The sequence below is a fragment of the Phyllostomus hastatus genome, unplaced genomic scaffold (genome assembly GCF_019186645.2).
Source record: "Phyllostomus hastatus isolate PE091 unplaced genomic scaffold, TTU_PhHast_1.1 phas_contig_1162, whole genome shotgun sequence".
Lineage (NCBI taxonomy): Eukaryota > Metazoa > Chordata > Mammalia > Chiroptera > Phyllostomidae > Phyllostomus > Phyllostomus hastatus.
In genome coordinates, this window is record NW_025333537.1 from 1,266,196 (window position 1) to 1,286,550 (window position 20,355).

A 20,355-nucleotide genomic window follows, 5' to 3' on the forward strand; every position below is an offset into this window, starting at 1 on the left:
GCTTATTTTTTTAAAAAGATTTTAGTTATTTATTTTTTAGAGAGGAGAAGGGAGGGAGAAAGAGAAAAAGAGAAACATCAATGTGTGGTTGCCTCTCACACCCCCTGCTGGGAACCTGGCCCACAACCCAGGCATGTGCCCTGACTGGGAATCGAACTAGCGACCTTTTGATTCATAGACTAGCACTCAATCACTGAGCCATGCACCAGCCAGGGCTGTTTAACTTTTTTTTGTTACTCCTATTCTCACCACCCCCTGCCTTTGGCAACTGTCAGCTTATTCTATTTATGGGTCTGTTTCTGTTTTGTTTTGTTTATTCCTTTGTTTCATTTTTTTAGATTCCACAGACTATAAGTGAAATCATATGGTACTTGTCTTTCTCCGTTTGACTTATTTCATATAGCACAATACCCTCTAAGTTCAGCCATGTTATCGCAAATGGCAAGATTTTATTCTTTTTTATGGCTGAGTAATATTTCATTATATATTTTATATTATATAACATATAACACATATACTTCACATCTTCTTTATCCATCCATCTATTGATGTATATCTAGGTTGCTTCCATATCTTGGCATATCTTGTCTATTACTAGTAATGTCACAGTGAATATAGAGGTGCATATATCTTTTTAAATTAAAATTAGGTTCTATCATTTTTTAAATAAACTTGCTATCCGAGAATAGATTTAGATCTGCAGATATATTGTGAGGAGAGAGTTCTAACATGCCACTCCGTTTCCCCTCTTATTCATATTAGTTATATCTTACATTAGCATGGTGAATCGGCCAGAAGTAATTAACTTCTGTTTTTCAGTAGGAAAAATAAACCAGGGAAATTTGACTTTCCTAACTGATAATGAATAAGGAAATCATTGCCCCCAATAGGTTGTCCATGCTAAAAATGCAAAACGGTTTTGATAACCGTTGAGATAAGTGTACGAATATGCACGAATGTACGAAGTTTTGCTGGAGTGGTAGGCAGGGTTGTTGGCTCACGACTCTTTCTTCCCTCCCTGGCTTCCTGCCTTCGCTTCAGAATAAAAGCATGGACTCGCCGACTCCACCGAGGCATGACCTGAGAGTTGCTTTGGCCGATGGCCTGTGAGCAGAGGTGACGCAAGCAGAGGCTTTAAATATACTTGTGTGCTGTGACCTGGCCTCGCTCCAGGTGGCCACTGCTCCCTCACCCAGGCCCCAGTGAGAGAGACACAGAGAGCTGCCCTGCGTCCCAGCCCAGGGGACCTCGGCTGATATCCAGACCCGAGGGAGGGAGAGAGAGGCATAAATGCTGTTTGTTGTGAGCCACTCAGGTTTGGGGGTTGCTACGCACCATTATCGCAGCAGTAGCTGACACAAGGGGAGTGTGACAGAAATATCTGGGGGCTGCCATGTTTCTCCTTTTGTGTTTTATGTTGACTCCATGGGAGCGAAGCGGCCCTTCCAGGAAAAGTAAGTAGTGCCACCCCCCACCCCGGACAGACTCCCAGAGGGAAGAAGAGGTGATTGTACATAGAAAATTTATATCTTGGGCTGCTTAGGAGTTTCTGCCACAGTATCTTCATTGAATACTTCTGTTTCTCGTTTATTTCCTTTTTCCTTATAGTTCTTAATCATCCACAGTATAGCTATTCATAGAGTAGCCATTATAGGCTAAACAGTTAAACGAAGCAGATGCTTCATGGAAATGACCCCCACCATCCCCTTGCAGAATTAGTTTTGCCCTGGCCGGGTGGCTCAGTTGGTTGGAGCATCATCCTGTTTACCAAAAGGTTGAGGGTTCCATCCGCATTCAGGGCACACATCTGGGTTGTGGGTTTGATCCCTAGTTGGGGCACATATGGGAGGCAACCAATTAATGTCTCTCTCTCTCCCTCTCTCTCTCTCTCTCATCAATACACATATCCTCAGGTGAGAATTAACAAGATTAGTTTTATTGCCCTCAGCTTACAAAGGGGCAAGCAAAGAGCTTGACTGAGTCACACAGCTGGTAGGTAGCACCCCTCACACCTAAGCATACAATTCGAGTTTCCATCACCTTTATTTTTTGTCCTATTGTAACCATTTTAAACCGGACACCTGGAATTAAAGGCTGGGGTCAGAAATGAAGAGCTAATTCTGGGCTTAGACACAAGGGCAGCTTGGTGAGAGAGTCCCCTCTAGATGAGAGTGCCTCCCAGAAACCCACCGGCGAATCTGTTTACTGAGCACCTACTATAATGCCAGGTATGCCATTGCCGGAGATGCAGAGCATCCCAAGGTGAGGAGTTTGAGTTTTGTTCTGAAATCATAGGGAGCCACAGAAAACTTTTAAGTTCTAAGGAATCGATAGGAAGCCTATTGCAGGTGCCCAGGATAAATATGGCGGTGACACGGACTGGGCGAAGGTCATTCAAAAGGCACCTGGAGGGAAGATCAATAGTGTGGGCTGGGTCATGGGGGCTGCCGTGGAGGGAACTAAGAAAAAGAAAATGATAGAGTTTACTTGAGATTTCTTTCTGGGAAACAGGGTGATTGGTGGTGCTATTCTCTTAGACGGGGGCTCTGGGGGAAGGACAGATCTCTGTGTTTATTTGAGAGGGAGTTGGTGAGCTCGGTTTTCGATAGGTTGAATTGCAGGCAAGAAATACAAGACAGAAGGTTTATAGACAACTGAGCATAAAGGTCTCAGGTACAAACCTGTGTTGACTGCTATTCAAATAAGATCAGCCCATTCAAATTAGGTCCGTGTCCAAGTCCTGATTTCCCAAGAGGGAAAGATCACCACTGCTGAATCTGAAAGAGCCATGCAGCTGCGGTGTCTGAGTTTAAGAAGGCTCCTGATATGTCTGTCCTGGGACACGTCACTAAACCAGAGAACCGCCATGTTTGTGTTTCTTATGCCTATGTGTTTTATTACAGAAAACTTCAAATATATACAAAAGCAGAAAAAATAGTACCTCCATCTACCCATCCTGGAGATCCAGCCACCATCCTTCATGGTCATTCTTTTTTTATTTTCTTCTAAGATTTTATTTATTTATTTTTAGACAGAGGGGAAGGGAGGGAGAAAGAGAGGGAGAGAAACATCAGTGTGTGGTTGCCTCTTGAGTGCCCCCTGCTGGGGACCTGGCCCAAAACCCAGGCATGTGCCCTGACTGGGAATCGAACCAGTGACCTTTTGATTCACAGGCTGGCACTCAATCCACTGAGCCACACCCGCCAGGGCTGTTCATGGTCATTCTTATTTCATCTATACCTACCTATGGCCCTTCTGACACTGGATTATCTGAAGCAAATTCCAGACATTATATTATTCTATACATGTACATTTCAGTGTGAATCTTTACAAGAGAGGGACTCTCTTTTAAAATATATAACCACATTATCAGCATTATTCACAAACACTTAGCAATAATTCATTAATATTATCAAAAACCCAATCAGTGTTCAAATTTCCCTGCTTGTATCTCTGGCCTATACTTTAAAAAAAATATTTTATTTATTTATTTTTAGAGAGGGAATGGAGGGAGAGAGAGACAGAGAGAAACATCAATGTGCGGTTGCTGGGGGTCATGGCCTGCAACCCAGGCATGTACCCTGACTGGGAATTGAACCTGCGACACTTTGGTTCGCAGCCCGTGCTCAATCCACTGAGCTATGCCAGCCAGGCCTACACATTTTTTTTTTACAGCAAATTTGAGTTAGGATTTAAACAAGGTCCACACATTTGCATTTCACTGGTATGAATTTTTAGTTTCCTTGATCTGTGGTGTATGTCTCTCTCTCTCTCTTATTTTCCTTGCAATTTGTTTATTGGAGAAAAAAAAACTGGGTCATGAGCTCTATAGAGTTTCTCACAATATCGAGTTTGTTCATTGTATCTATGTGGTACCTTTTAACATGTTTCTCAGTCCTTTGTATTTCCTGTAAATCGGTCATTGCACCGAGACTTTTGATCTGAATCAGGTTAGAGTTTGGGGCAAGAATATCTCCTGGGTAGCTGAGTTAGTCCATCAAAAGGCACAGGATGCCTGGTGGTCTAGGGGTGGGGGGCTGTGATCCATGTACCGATTGCTTCAGGCATTTGCAAAACGGTGCTCTTTTCATCCTGTTACTCCTTTATTAGTGGTACTACTTTCATAGAACAAGCTTTTCTGTATTGACTACATGATCACACAAAGATGTAGTTCTCACAGGAAAGGTAAGACAATTGCTTAATTCTTTTATTTCCCAATTTTCAGAAAAATAATTTGGTTCTTTAACCTCCTGCAAAGGAAGCCAATGAGTTTTGGGGGTTTTTGTTTGTTTGTTTTGTATTATTTTTAGTATCATCACGAGCTTATAGACGTTAACATATTCGGTGTAACAATGCATGGCCGGTGTTCTTCTCTTAGGCTCTCAAGGGGTCCGTCCCATCATTAGCCGGCGGCAGCCAGTGAATTGGTATGAGTCCTTTCGACACCAACGCCATCATCTTGGAGGGGTGGGCTCCTTGCTTTCCGATGGAACAAGCGTCCCACGACCATCTTACACATTTCCTGCCCCAGTTCTGAAACCAGCCACTTCTCCAGGGAGCTCTGGTTCCTTTCATCAGGAAATTGTCCACGGAGACCCCAGGCTGGCCCGTTATTCCTGGGTCGGCCATTGTTTCTAGGTCATTACAGTGAGCAAAGCTGGGAAGGACAAACCTTTTTTCAAAGAAATTATATCACGAGTCCATACCACTTGCAGTTCAAGTTTAGGGTTCCGAGGGTATGTTCACTTGGCTGATTTGGGTGTTTTCATATCTTTTCTCTTTGGCTGAAAATCTTGGTTCTTAACGTTAATATAAGAGTGTATTTACTTTACACATCAATACAATAATGTATTAGTATAAGAATATACATAAAATAGTGTTGAAATTATAGTACCAATGGCATTATTACTAATACTATGATTGATGAGAATGGTTTAAGTTGTCTTGGTTGTTCTTGCTTGTTGTTTTTTACTTCTTTTTTTTCTCGGGGGTGTCTCCCTCCAACTTGCTGAGTTTCAGCCTCCCTTGGGTGTGGTGAGCCACCCCATCAGCGCACAGTTGGGTTCGTTTGTTTCATGTTGCTTTTGCTCTTTAAAGTAACTTTTCATTTTCATTTTGACTCTTCATAGTTATAAAGGAAAGGTACACGATTCCCAAGTCAAATCTACAAAACAAGATATTTTCAGAGATGAGCGTTTTTTTCACTGTGTCATCTGCTCTTTTCAGACTGCGTCTTAGTATCTGAAAAAGCTCCGAGTGCCTCTTCTAAAGGACAGCAATAATGCTGGGTGTCACTCAGCTTGTGATAAATGATGGGGTAGCTCTTTTTCCTAAGGAAAGAAGGGAAGGTATGCCGCCTGCACCTTGGAGCCACTTTTGTTTCCCCTAACAAGGGCCAGCCTGTCAACGTCCCACCCCCACCCCCCCACCCCCGTTTCAAAGCCCCGAGGCATGGCCTGCAGGAGGACATGATGCCGCCCCGATGCCCCAAATCGACTCCCTGTCCAGGTTTTTCCATTTGCATGCAGCTAGCTTCCTTTTAAGACAAAGAATGCTTTTCAGAAAATCTTTATTCTCTCTTTGGGATTTTTTTCCCCCTTAATGCTTTTTTTAGTGAGTGTGTCAACACAAAATCAGCTGTGTCTGTAACTCCCTTCTGTAGATACACACACGGAATGTACTGAGCCTCGAAGAGTGAACTTGCACGTTGTCCTGGAGGACTGGCACGACCTGGGCTTGCAGCCTTGACCTCATTGTTGAGTGCTGTCCTCTCCCTTGCCTCATCGCTAGAGGTCTCTCTGTCCTATTGGTCTCCCTGCTCAGGGGCTCGGGGATCCAGCCCTGGAGACCTCTCTTCCGCCTCACCCCGTTCCTCTGCCAGCATCTTTCATGGTGGGTGAGAGCAGATGCCTAGGCCCCTGCCCCCAAGTCTTTCCACCTCAACAGAACCACCACAATGGTCTGTCTAGGAAATCACACACCTGCAGGCCTTACGCCCTTGCCTACAAATTGCCGATGGCTTCCCATTCATCCATCAAGGAATGGAATCCCAAATCCTTAGCGCGGTATTGGCACCTGGGATCATCTTGTCCCAACCTCATGTTTTGCTAGTCTGGGGAACCGCCTCTCTGCTTTTCCCTCTTCACGTTCTCAGAGCACATCACGCATTGTTCCTCCTCTCTGCCTTTGCTCGCATCGTTTCGCTATCCAGAGTGTCCTTCCCACAGATCTCCACCTAACCAACTCCTACGCACCCTACAGCACCCCGTTGAAGAGTCGCCTCTCCCGTGGATCTCATCTCCCTGGAATTACTAAAGGGGAATTACTAAAAAGACGTTAGAAGCTCTAGGGAGAGGAGGAAGAGGAAAGACAAGATGGGTGTTAGCACTGAGGTCCTAAGGGTGGGGGGACGGAAAATCTTAAGTTTTTCCTTGTTCTTATGCCATGTAAATTCCCTTCCCAGAGTTCCCATAGCAATGTCAGTAAAAGACTCATTTTTCATAACAGACTGTGCAGTTAGCCCTTGGGTTTTTTTGTTTGTTTGCTGGTTTTAAGATTAAGTGCTAAGGTAGCTTTAAGGTGGACACACAATGAGGACAGAGATCTCCATTTGGACTCGGTCATATTTAAACTGTAAACATAATGACCAGTTAGAATGCTTTTCATTGCAAGAAACAGAACCCCAGCTTGAAGTGACGTGGATCATAACAGGAATTTGTTGATTCGTATCAATGAAACTTGGTCAATACCAGTTTCAGGAACAGCTTGATCAGGCTGCTGACTTCATTTTGTGCAATTGTCTTATTCTGCCTTCTTCCACATGATGGTTTCATTTTTGGACTCACTTGTATTATAGTGACAAAATGGCTGGATCAGTTCCATACATCACATCTCCTTGAAGGAAAGAGAGGGCTTCTTTATCTCAATCACCCAACCAAATTCTGTTTCACTCTAACTGCACCAAACTTGGGTCGCATACCCACATCTGAACCAATCGTCATGGCCAAGAGAACTCATTTAACGTGCGGTTGGGTGCCCTTCTCTGAAACAACCATGTGCAATAGTAGAACTTTCCTTCTTTCTTTTCTCCCAACTTTATGGAGATATCATTAACATATAACATTGTTGTGTAAGCTTAATGTGTACAATGTGATGATTTGGTACAGGTATGTATTGTGAAATGTTTATCACAATATGATTAGTTAACATACCTTCACCTCACGTAATTACCATTTTGTGGTTATGGTGAAAACATCAAAGCTTTACTCTCATCATATCTTTCACACATGAAATACAGTATTATTAACTACAGTCACCATGCTGTCCCTTGGATTCCTGGAACTTGTTCACTTTATAACTGAAAGTTTGTACTGTTTGGCCATCATTTCCCATTTCCCTCCCCCTCCTGCTCTCTGGCAACCAGCATTCCAGAGAACAGCATTTTCTGATTGGTTTAGGCCAGCTGTGGGGCGGGGCTTATCGCTGGAGCTGGAAATAGAGTCACTTTTCCCTAAATTACCTGACTACCAGACACACTGGGGGTGGAGTCAATATCCTTAAAAATCACACGCCCACACCTGCAGGGAGCAGATGCAAGGCTGCGGCTCAGAGATTAACAGTGTCTCCCTGGACAAGATTTTCTTTTGAAATTTAAAGAGTGCCTTTCACTTTGACCTCTGACCCTCTACCACTGTATTCTATTACTCTGCTGCTTCCCCAGTGAGCACGGGTGTGTTCGCAACTTTTCTCTGCTGGATATATTCATCAAGGGCTCCACACACTTCCAAAAAGCTGCTCATGGATTTGAACTTTATTTGGAAACAACCTTGACCTTTCGCATGCACTTAACAACGTGTACCCACCCACCTTGTCATCCCTGCTCCTTCTGTCAGGCAGGAACGCACAATGGTGAGGGATTCAGACTGTGGGGCTGGTCGGCCTGACTGCATACAGTAGTGGTCCTGCCACATGCTTGCTCTGGACCTTGGAGAACTTACTTAACCTTCCGAGCCTTGGTTTCCTCATCTGCAAGGTGGGGTCATAGGCGCTCACACAGCATGGAGTGGCCGTCGGTGCCGAAGGCCATGATGATGTATATGCAACACTTGGTCCAGCACCTGGCACACAGGAAGTGCTTCATAAGTGGGATGAAGATGAGGGTGATGATGGCAAGTCATTGGCCTTGGCTTTTGCTGGGTCCTTGCCAGCTACATGGAGTCTGTCACTACAAAATGTGACATTCTCCATGGTTCAAATAACAAAATCTAAAGGTTACTTTTCCTACACATCTCCTTTTTCTTTGGCAAGAATTTATAGCACCACAAATAATGCAATCCAAGGGATGCTGAAATCTGAAGTTGGCATTTGTATAACACTATTACTATAAAAATAAAATTGTAAAAGGGAAATGGGGCACTGGAAAAGTGATTGTAGCACTGGAGGTATTAAAATATTAACACTGAATTATTAACAATAATTAATAATGTTGATGTTAAGCAGTTCCTCCCAGAAGAGTAGTGTCAACCTGTTTCACAGACAAGGAGCACCCCCTTCAGGAGAACAGTCAGTGGTCACGGAACAGGAAGACACCGGGAGTCATGTATTTCATTGCAAATAGCCTCTAGGCCCTGGCCAGGTAGCTCAGTGGGTTGAAGCATCATCCCAGATTCGCTAAGGTTGTGAGTTCAATCCCCAGTCAGGGCACATATAAGAATCAACCATTGAATGCATAGATAAGCGGAACAACAAATTGATATCTCTCTTTCTTGCTCTCTCTAAAATCAATAAATGCATTTTTTTAAAACCGTTAGTTTTCAGTGAAGCAATGTCTCTGTCCCTTCCTTTTCAAACAAAAACTCAATTTATAAAAATCCTGGTCTACCTAGATTACATTCCCCGTTTCTCTTCTTTCCTCCCCTCGCTGAAATAGTCGCTCACGAAATCCATGCCCCAAACACCGCCCTTTGCGGAAGACACATTCCGGAAACGAAAACCAGACCCGGAAGCGATCGCTGCCCTCCCACGTGCGTCGCGGCACTGTGGACCGTAGCCAAGACTCGGAAACAACCTAACCGCTCACCAGCAGAGGCAGGGACAAACACGACGGGAGGCCTTGTGGAATACACCCAAGGGAACGTTCCCCAGCCACGCAAAAGAAGGAAACCCTGCCTTTTGCGACAACGCGGATGGCCCTTAACGGCATTACACTGCGTGAAATAAGTCACACAGAGCCAGAGAAGTACTGCAGGGTGTCCCTTATAGGCGGAACTAAAGAAAGTCAAATTCACAGAAACGGAGAGGAGAAACGTGGTTGCCTGGCGCTGGGGGTGGTGGGGGAAATAGGGCGAGGCTGGTAAAAGGGAACAAATTTTCAGCTGTGAGATGAGTAAGGTCTGAGGATCGAATGTAAAACACAGTGATTAGAGTTGATAACACTGCATTGTGTAATTGACATTTGCTAAGAGAACTTAAACGTTCTCACCAAATACATCTATCTCTCTCTATATCTATATATATATATGTGAGGTGATGGATGTGTTCATTTACTAGGTGGGAGGAACCTTTCACAGTGTATACATATGTCAAATCATCATGAGGCACACTTTAAATATCTTATGATTTGACTTGTCAATTATGCCTCAATAAACCCGAAGGGGGAAAAAAAACACAAAGAAAACGGCACATCCCACACCCCACTCAGCTTTTGTTATATCACACAGCTCTGGTGTTCGTGTCGCTACAGAAACATCAGCGCTAAGGAGAGAAATCAGGTCTCCAAAATCTCCAGCAGATGCAGAAACTTAGGAGATTCTCAAGATTTGGAAGCTACTAGAACCCTCTGCACAGGCAAGTGGAGGTGAGAAGAACTGGTTTAAAATGAAGATGTTCAGGCCCAATCCCAGAGACCCTAAGTCACAGTGTCGGGTGGGGCCTGAGAGTCTGCATTCGCCCTGGCTCCTTGGAGGAGTCTGAAGCAGGGATGGTCTGGATGCTTCAGGGTCCTGGTCGGGAAGCTCAGAGGACTGGACCCCCACCGCTGAAGACACACACAACAGACACTCAGTAGATTCCTGTCGCAGGAGTGTGCGACAGGGTGTGTGTTACGGACTGAATGTTTATGTTCCCTCAAAATTCATAGCCCGTCTTAGCTGTCCCCACTTTATCACCAGGCCAGCTGTACCACCTTCCCCTCTGCCACCTCTCTGTCCCTCTGTTTTCACCGTTGCCTTACTCCGACCCAGCCTCCATTCTGGGCCTGGCAAGATGTTTAAGATAAGAGAATCCAATCACTCACCCCCATTTTGAGAATTCCCCTGTGACTGAAAAAAGAGTTATACTTCTTCAACTTAGTGCCCAAGTATTTCGGAGTCTTTAAGAACACAAATTTTCCATTATTTCTTTGCTGTGTTAATACATGCTTTCACTGCAAGTGGTAGTGAATACAACCCAACCTCCCATAAACACCAAAGAAAAGGTATTGGTTTATATAAATGGAGAGTCAGGCAACAATGTGGGCTTCAGGCATGGCTTGATCCAGGGGTTTGTGCCATCACCAGGACTCTGCTCCAGGTTTCTTCTTTTTGTAGCTCTGCCTTCCTTTGCTGATTTTGTCTGTCTTTGAACAGCTTTCTACCCAGCAGGAACATGATCCCAGAGCTCCACACCTCATAGCTACAATCCTTTAACCAGAACAACAGAGAACAGGCTTTTGTTCCAGCAAGGGGCTCTGAAATTCACCCTGATGCAACCTGTTGGGATCTCATGCCCACGGCTGGCCATACCAATCAATTCGGGGATTATCACAATTATTACCATCCAAGCCTTTATTGCATGGAACGGCAGTCTAGGTTTTCTCACTGGCTTCCAATAGATGGTGATCATATTATTCCTCTCTGTATAGTGGTGCTCTGTGAATGTGAACTGGATTTTTAGAACACATGGATGGTTGTCCCCTTTTCTCATGAACCCTGGCACTAGCCCAACCCAGGCCTCAGCAATGTCTCCGTGGGGCCCCCATTCATGGTAATGAATAAGTAAACCTCACATTTTACTACCTCGCCCTCCCTCTGGCTTCATAGGACCTCAGCTCATACAATGCCCTCTGCAGCCAAGTGCTCGTGACTTCTCCGAGGCTGTCTCCACACGAGCTTACAAAACGGCCGTGTGTTCCCTGTGGAGTGGTGAGTGTTGCTGTCTTTACCGAGCTCCATGTCTCAGGGGCTTCAGTCCCCAGTCTCCATCACTGGGTCTCCATGGACATCCCGGATCTCTCTGAGTGGCAGAGTTGAGGACACAGCCTATCCTCCTGGTGGCTGGCAGGTCCCACGGCAGTGCTGTTCTGGCCCCCGTGTGTCACAGGGGTCTCTGTGGAGACCCCCTCAGGTTCCCTCTCTTCCCTGGGCCCAAGCACTGGTCTGTGCACCAGGCTGGAGTCAAAGACCAGAGGCGGTCATCACGCTCCACTCGGAATCACTTCTGCCCCCTGGTTCGGAGACACGGGACTCAAGTCAAGTTTGTCCTGCTGGGTGCCTGTCTCTCTGTCCCTGGTGCCCAGAGACTCCTGGCTGCACCCAGAAGCCGCCTCACTGTTTCTCGTACTGGCCTGGGAGTGTCTGGTCACGGCTGAGACCTTGACCATGAGGACTGCACTCACAAGGATGCCTTGGTCATGTCCAACCCTCTCTGGGTGGCGTGCGGGGGCTGGCCTGTTGGGCGACTGACTTGCTGAGGCTGTGGTTAGTGCATCTGTGAAACAGGGCTATACTCCCAACCTCTCGGCTCTGCAGGGCACCTAATAAGAGAAAAGACTTGGAAATGCCCAAGGGGGGTCTCTTATTTTTTAGGTTGATTTGGCCCAGTGTCCTAGTCCCCTATGGTGCTTAGAAATAGCTCCCTGGAACACTTCTGATGGTCTAACACACCTGCTCTGCCCAGGTCATGGAACGGGGGTCACATACAAGATACGGTCTCTGCCTCGGCATAACTTTCACCGAGAAGAGCTGTGTCTAAATCAGTGAATCTATCATCTATCTATGTATCTATGTATCGGTTATTCCTATTTGTATTTTCAGTCCCTAACCCAAGCGGAATGCAGAGTGGACAAAGTCAGCTGATCCACCAATCCGAGCTGAGACTTACAGAGCACCTACTACGCACCAGGCTGTATATCAAATATGCTGTCATCAGTATGTCATCGGATCCTCACAGCGGTCCCACAAGGTAGGGACCCATCTTCTTCCTAAGTGAGGAAACAGAGGCCTGGAGAGGTCTACCCATTTGCCCAAGGTCACACAGCAGTTAAGTAGCAGAGATGGGATTTGAACCTGCATCTCTCTGATGATTAAGTACAAGTTTGTTTCTCATTCAAACATGTTTCCTAAACACAGGTATCATCTGTGCTTGAATTCAGAAGATGTAATTCCTTCTAGCACATAGAACATGCCACAGGAACATCTGATTGATTAAATGAAGAAATATAGCAGGGTGATAGCTAACTAGCGAGTGAGATGGATAGATAGATAGATACATTCATAGATGGGTGATACATTGATTCATAGATACATAGATTGAGTGATTTAGACACAGCTATTCTTGATAAGAATTATGCCAGGACAAAATCTGTACCTTATGTTCTTTCTGACTCAGAAATCTATGCCAAGCTGTGTGCCCAGTAAACATTCTTCATCTGCTTACTAGATTACAGCATCCTGGGCGGTTAGGTGCGCAAGCCAAGGATTTTTTAAATGAAGGTCTTGCTCCTAAGACCTCGCATCTCTGACAGCACCATCTGAACGTCCCTGGGCCCAGAAGGCCGTGCAAGACCGATACTGCGGGGCGGTCCCATGGGTTCCGTGCTGACGGGCCCTGGCTGCAGTTTATTCCATCTTGTGCAGCTCGGTTTCCATCACAGACCAATGGGAGCTCCTTCGTTTTCGGGGACCAGAGCCCAGGGGCTTCGGCAATTAGAAACTTCATTTCGTGATGACAGATGATCCAATGGGGGGAAGGGTGTGTGCCCAGGCTGGAAAACGGGTCACTCTCATTATGAACAGAGCCCAGACTTGCAGGAGCTCTGCACTGTGATCCCATTCAATATATAACCCAAAACCAGGCTGAGCGCCGAGGGCCTGGCTGAAGGGTCTTGACTTTAGCGATCTCCCAGAACTCTCAGGGTGAGGCCATTCTTCCTGGAAGGGCAGCCCCGCGGCAAATCCCGAGAGCGGCGTGACATGGAAAGTGCCCTGGACTGGGAGCGAAGAGGCTGCCTTAGCCCCACCTCTGCCACTATTGGCGGTGTGACCTTGAACCCAGGGACTCTGTTTCCTTAACTGTTTAACAGGAGAGTTAAACACAAATAACTTCCTTGCTGACTTTCCATCTAGGATTCTATCTAAGGTTTGGGAGGGGGGAGGGGGAGGAAAAAGGGAGGGAGTAGGAAGAGGGAACTGGAGGCAGGCGGGAGGCAGTTTCTACCTGTCTTTACGAGAACCATTTTTTGCGCTCATCCTTTCCTATTCCGAATCCTATGGCATTCTGTCCACAGCTTGCAATTGCAATGGGCCATGATGGAAGTATCCACCTCATGGAAATTTGCAGTTGCTACATCAGAGCTCTTTTTTTATATAGAACCAGTTGCTCAACATTTACTATCACTTCACTGGCTAACATTTACTGAGCACCTACCGTACGCTAGGCACTGTATGTAGATGATCTCTCTCTCACTTCTAGCTTCTACAGCCATGTGACAAACTTTGCAAAGGCTCCAAGAGATGCAGTAACTTGCCCAGTGTCACTCAGCATGCGGGAGGTGGGGCTGATATTCAAACTCAGGACTGACGGAATCCTAGCTCCATGTCCTCCATCCGCTATCACGCTTGCCTCTCTGAATGTGGAAAGCCCGAGGTGGTCAGAGCCACAAATACCACTGGATCACAGCCCCGAAAGGCACCCCAGGGAGAGAGGGGTGCTGGGTCATAGAGATGCTAGCTCTTGTTTCTCTGCCCAAAAAACATCTTGGGATAGTCTCAACCCCCCCCCCCACCCCGCCCTTAGCATTTCCCAGCTCACACTGTGAACACTGAACTGGCCTGGACTCCACTTTTCCCATTGCCCTCTCCTGGTGGCTTTGTGTTCCGTGAACTTACAACCACGTTATTTGGTGCCTTCGCCAAAGGTCAGTTTACGAGGCTGCTTTGGGTGTTGAGGGTCAATAACACTGTAAGTTTACCACTGTGCTAGGCTGATGCGTATACACATCAGGAACCAATCAGAGGACAGTCTCAGGGTGTTGGATGAAGGGTTAGACCCTGTGCTCCCAATGTGGACATTGCTATGGATGGAAGGTTCCACATAAGCTAATTCAGGGGGGAGAGATGCAGTTCACTGCGAGCGCTGCGCCCCCTTGGTTCATTAATGGTTCACCCCTCCAAAGGCCTTCCTTCCTCTCCTTCACCGCAGGAGGAAATAGCTCTCAACTGGGTCTGGAAAAGCAACCCGGCATTAAGAAATGATAACTAAGGTCCATTATCAAAGACATTTTGAATAAAAGCCATATGTCCTTAATGAGATCAATCGAGCACCCAGAAAAGTGATTTTTTCAATGGTTCCTGTAATGTCGAGGCAACTCACGCCTCTGCCATTGACTTGGGACTGAACCGAGTTGAGCTTATCGGTTTCCCCAGGACCACAAGGATGCCCTCTTGCACCTCACACGTCTGAGTGTTTTAATCGGTGGCAGATGCTTGGTGACTTCCTGGCAGAACTGATTCAGTAGGAAGCCGGGCTGCCTCTGGCAGGGTCTCTCTGGACCCTCACTGGTCATACAACTGAGCAGCGTGAATTTTCCCTGGAGCCTGATTTCCCACCCCTTGAGTTACTTCCCATGAAGCTCAGTGAGCTCAGTGAAGTGCATGCGGGTAGAAATTCACATCCCCTAGCGTCTCTCCCGCCGAGGTGGCCGGGAGCCTCATCGGCAGCTCTCGGTCTTTGGCTCAGAAGTGGTTTAGTGAGAAGCTGTCTCCGGCTCCTTGGTAACCAGCATGGAAACACTCAGCAGGAGGACTTCAGCGTGAGGTGCTCAGCTGCGGGGTGCCCACAGCCGAGAAGAGCTGTGAGCACCCCACGGTTAGGAAGTGAGTACCAGGGATCTAGATGAGTTTTGTTCTTGACTGGCCATGGGGACTTAGCCAAGTGACTCTCATCCTCATGCAGACCTCAAATTCCCTGTGAAATGTGGCGGATCGGCTTACCCAGGGCTGGGAGAATCGAGTGGCTTTGGAGGTGAGGCAGGAGGGGTGAGTGAGTTCGGGGCTCGGGACTAAGAAACCAGACTGCCTGTCCCACCTAAAAGAAAACCAGCAACAATACCAACGATAACGCAAATAATAGCCGTGCCAGTTAACACAATCGAACTCAGGTCATTCCAGGCCCCATCTTAAACACTGCACACACTCATGTGGGTCTCATAACACTCCGGTGACGTGAGTTCCAGCTCCACTTCCCCAGTGAAAAAGCGGAAGCACAGAGATGCTCAGGAACTTGCCCAGAGTCACACAGCTGATGAGCGAAAAACAAAATCCTCCGTGGATCAGATCTGGGAAACACACGGCCAGTCTTCAGTCTCCATTCTAGGAGGTCTCTAGGTGATCTCTAACATCCTGCCAGTCCTGCCAGTCGAAATCTCTGCGGAAAGCAGAATCTGCTCGTAATAACTGCTCGGTAAAGGCTGATCGAGTCATTATGTGGGAATCCGGTCTCAGGTGACAGCATCGGTTCAGGAGTTACCGGTTCCGTGTTGAGCATCTCCAGGTTTTCGTCCACGTTGGCAGAACTGCACAGAGGCTGACAGTGCACAAAGCCTGTTTGCTCTCTGGCCCTTTAAAGATAACGTTTGCCGAGCCCAGGACTAGCAGTACCAAGGGGCAGGGAAGCGGGAAAACCCAGTGGGACGCACTGGAGACCGCAAGGCGTGCGCGGGCTCCAGCGGGTCAGAGGAGGCGAGCGACAGCATGGTTAATGGGTGGGTCGATGAAAGGGAAAGTGGTTAGAAATTTGGCCGAACACTCAGCCCAGGCTGAAACAAAAGTCTTCCGACATGGAGCAGCTTCTCCGGGCAGTAAACAGCATTGCCCAAAGGCAAGGGGCTGGATCAGGTCCTGGGCTGATTTTGAAGCAGATGCTGTTGCAATTCACTCAGCCAATCGATGCTTCGTTCACCAGGAAGGAGGGGTGGAGCATGCTGGAGTTCAAGGAAGGGGAGCTGGGTTTCAGGTGGGGAAAGCCTTTCTTTCAGTCCCTCCTCCCTTCCCTCATCCCTTTATCAAACGCCCACCAGGTATCGGCATCAGACAGACACCACCGAGTGAGGAATGATGCAGGAGCATGGGATGTTAAGGAGACAGGGCCTATGGAAACAATGCAAAGGGTGCAGAGAAGGGAGAAAAGGAAATGAGAAAGAAAGGGAAACACAGCAGAGGAAAGGAAGAACACCAGCAAGGGAGACACACAGAGATAAAGAGGCAGAGAGAGAAGGAAGGTGGGAGAGGGGGTCGGAAAACGAAGAGGATCCGCGAAGGGTTGGGCTGTGAGTGTCACAGTACGTGACCACCCTTCCCAGTTTCCCTCTGCAGTGCTGCTCACACACCGGGCATGGATCCGACGCCACTCCAGGCCCTGAGCCGTTTGGAGGCCGTGGTCCACTTGGTTCTCACCGGAGGAAATTCGTCTCTGACGTGCCCCTGGGAGTGCAGAGCATCGCCCGGTGGGGTGTTAAACTTGGACATAGACCGGCTCACAGGCAGAAAGTCTCCCAGCTTAGGTATCTGGCAGAAGAATGAAAAGAGCTTAATAATCTGAGGAGATGAGACTTGCGGACAAGTAACAAGGTAAAAGTACTGTGGAGTCACAGACTTTTGGAGCTAGAAGAATCCGTGTGATGACAATGACGGTGATGACGATGACGATGATGATGATGATGATGATGACGATGATGATGGGGGGTGATGACAACGGAGCAGCAAACTAGCTCGGATATTGGTTTCAACACGTTCCAGGCACGATGCTAGTTACTTTGTCTCTGAATCCTTCTAACACCCCTATAACACGTGTTTCTGTTATCTTCATTTTTCAGAGAAAAAAATTGAGGCTCTGAAAAGCAAAGCTACTCACCAAGGTCAAAGAAAGGTGGGGCTGGGATTTGAACCCTTCTTTCGGAGCCCCGAGCACATGCTAAGAACCATGAAGCCACTGGTTTTCTGATTATGGACCCTGGACCATCAGCATCAGAATCACCCCCGGGTGTGGCCATTTAAGATGCAGATCCCTGGGCCCCACCCAGATGCCTTGAACTTGAACGTCTGGAGGAGGGTGGTCTCCGCTCTGCATTTTGAACCAAGTTCCCCAAATCAGGTCCCTGCCTTGGCTGAGGCTTGCAAATCACCCTACAAGACTCAGGTTCCAGGCCGGCCCTTCAACTGTGATTCATAAACAGCTTTCCAAGCGTTCGTGACCTCCTGCTAAACTGGAGTGCTGTACAACACACGTTCATTCCCTCTCCTCGTCCCGTCAGAGCAATGCAGACCGTTCTGCCCCATTGACTTTGAATGAGACCACATGACTGACTTCACCCAATGGAGTGTGAACAGATGGGATGTGATAGAACCTTGAACCCTGTTTGCACACTGTGCCTTGTCTCTCGAGCTTCTGCCATCCACACAAAAAGGAAAGAGCAGCTGTCCCTTCAGAATCAGACACGGGGCAGAGCTGAACTGTCCCGAAACCCAGATCCAAGTGCAGCCAACCCATAGTGTGAAATGGAAACGCCTCCGGGATCTGACCATAAACACATGAGCAAGAAATTAGAGGAAGCAAGAAAAGTAGGTGCTTGTTGTTGGTAGCCATTGAGTTGAGGGATGATTTGTTATGCAGCATAACTTCAGCTATGGCTGACTGATACAGCTAAAATATATATCCTGTGTTGTGTGTCCACTTTTATATTGTGGGCCCACTGTTCTGGAAGGAAGATACAGAGAACTTCCAGCAAGTTGTCAAGAGACCAGGGGCCCAAAAAGTATTGAGAGCCACAGATCTACTAGAAAGTCCTCCCCATTCTCTGCGGAACCTCAGGCTCCGGGACTGACTTGAGCTGAGTGAGTTTCCACAATCCCTCCCTGCCTCTTGTAATGCAAATGTTTATTTCAGCCTTAAACTTTAAGGGGTCTGGCCAAATGTGCCACAGCAGTTCTGAGAAGGTGGTCTGAGGGATGGCCCACTTTCAAATCTTTAAACTCTTAAAATTATCACAAGAGACAGAGAGAGAGAGAGAGAGAGAGAGAGAGAGAGAGGAAGAAATGGGAAGAGGAATTATTAAAGTTCAGAGACATTTTCTAAGATTCCCCCGCTTTGGAACCTTATAACTTGCCCATTTATCTCTCCAGTGGAAGGAAATTTATCTCTACCTCTGAAATAAACATCAGCAACTCAGTCAATGTTTTGCCAGAAACATGAAAAATTAAAAATATCAGGTTGGGCTGGCTTCTGTGTAAATATGTACAGGATCTACATTCGACACCTCAATCATGAAAATTATGTTAACATGTCACAGGACATTAATATTTTCAAGACCATTGGGCAATATTTCTAGAAATGTGTGACTACAGGCAATTTACATTTTTGTTTGGACCTGCAGGCCATGAAGGAAGAGCCCCAAGGGCACCTGGTAGGAGGGGTGAGGCCCCCCAGAGGGTGGGACGTGACCCAGCCAAGGTTTCGTTTGTTTTGTGTCCCTGCTCATCTATTATCCAAGTTGGAGGCCGAGCAAGCCGATCTGTTAGCAATCTCTTCGCCTGCGCCGGCCGCATCCCCTCAGCTGCTGTCAGTGGAACATTTCATCACGGATGGATGGGTTCTGCCCGGTCAGGGAGACGCAACTGAACTTGAACGGAGTCCAGCTGGCAGGGTGTCTGATTGCCAAAATGACCTGCTGCTTTCAAGGAGAGCAGAATTCAAACGGTGGTCAGTGAGGTGCTCAAGGTGATGCAGGGTGAGAAAGGGCGCCGGCACTGGCATGCCACCACCGAGGGCCACACCGGAACTGCAGGACAGGTTCGGCCCCCGACCCCGCCGCTTAGGATGGCGGGAACTGAAACGGCTTCTTCTCCCCTCCGCCTCCCAGTAGCGGCCAGGCTCTCGGTCCTGTTATGTTTTGATGCATCTTTTGTTTGTCAATGTAGTCGGCCTAGGTTTGGATCCCAGATTTGTTGTGCATTGTAAGGGCATTACTTAACTTCTCTGTGTCTCTGTAATCTTACTGCACAGTGAGGACAACATACCTTGAAAATTAAATGAGCTGGTAAGATGGGTAGTGCCATGTGGAAGTTAAGAACATGGGCTGTGGAACTTCTGGCTGGGTTTGAATCCCAGCTCTACCACTCACCTGCTGTGCAGCCTAGAGCAAGCTGCTTCACCTCTCTGTGCTTCAGTTTCTTCATATATGACATGAACATGGCAATGGTTCTCACCTGGAAGGCTTGTCTTAATGTTACTACAGTCAGCACTTCTGGGCCTAAGTCTAGGACCTTGGGGGTTTATAGTGTTCTCCCAGCTGGTTCTGCAAGCAGGTGGGGGCGCAGGGCATCTCTGTGAGAAAATTGTCTGTGTGTCCTTGGATAACTGACTTCCCTCCTCTGAGCTTCGGTCTCTGCATCCATAAAATGGAACAATTAGACTGAATGGTCTGTTAATTGCTCCTTTAAAACTTTGTGATTTCTGTGGGCACGTACACGGACCCCAAAGATGCTGCTTCATGCCTCTGTGCCTTTGCACATGCTGTTCCTTCTGCCTGGAGAAACCACCCTTCCTCTGTCCACCGGGGAGCGTCTGCTCCCCTTCCACACCTCGGCCCTCAGGTTGTGTCCTCGGCAAACCCTCCATCTCATCCAAGCAAAGAGGATGAAGCCTGGCCCTGGCCTCTCTACTCGCTCTTAGACTCAGGCTCCTGGTGCACTCACCCCCTTGTATTAAACTCATGGGATGCACGCAGACCGAGTCTGTTCATCCTCCTACAGCCCCACTGCCAGCAAGCCAGGGAGACTTCCTTCAGTGGGGTTGCCCTTAACAGGCATAAGCTGGACCTCCCTGCAGGAAGGGGCCAGGAGACGGGCGGGGGGACAGGGAGGGTGGTCCAGGCAGTGAGTGAGGTGAAGACAGGTGTGGGGGGGAGGACAGGGAGGAGGCCAGCTTCTCTAGTTTGGAGGCGAGCACCCCAAGCCCTGATTTTGTTCTGGCTTAGGATAGAGCTTAAAGTAAGTGTTCAATGAATATTTGTAGAATGATGGAGAGGATAGATGGATGGATGGC

At 47.5% G+C, this 20,355-nt stretch overlaps 2 long non-coding RNA genes across 2 annotated transcripts in view; one reads left to right on the forward strand and one right to left on the reverse strand.

The window, feature by feature from the left end:
• The first annotated feature begins 1,351 nt into the window (after positions 1–1,351).
• Positions 1,352–20,083, forward strand: LOC123820255. Its single transcript, XR_006785923.1, has 3 exons — positions 1,352–1,454; positions 12,072–12,219; positions 17,129–20,083. It is a non-coding gene; the product is annotated as an uncharacterized LOC123820255 (long non-coding RNA).
• Positions 15,412–20,355, reverse strand: part of LOC123820251 — a 28,693-nt gene continuing 23,749 nt past the window's right edge. Inside the window, exons 4-5 of the long non-coding RNA XR_006785922.1 lie at positions 16,643–16,820; positions 15,412–16,237 (exon numbers count right to left, since the gene is read on the reverse strand). This is a non-coding gene — a long non-coding RNA (uncharacterized LOC123820251). The remainder of the gene's footprint in view (positions 16,238–16,642; positions 16,821–20,355) is intronic.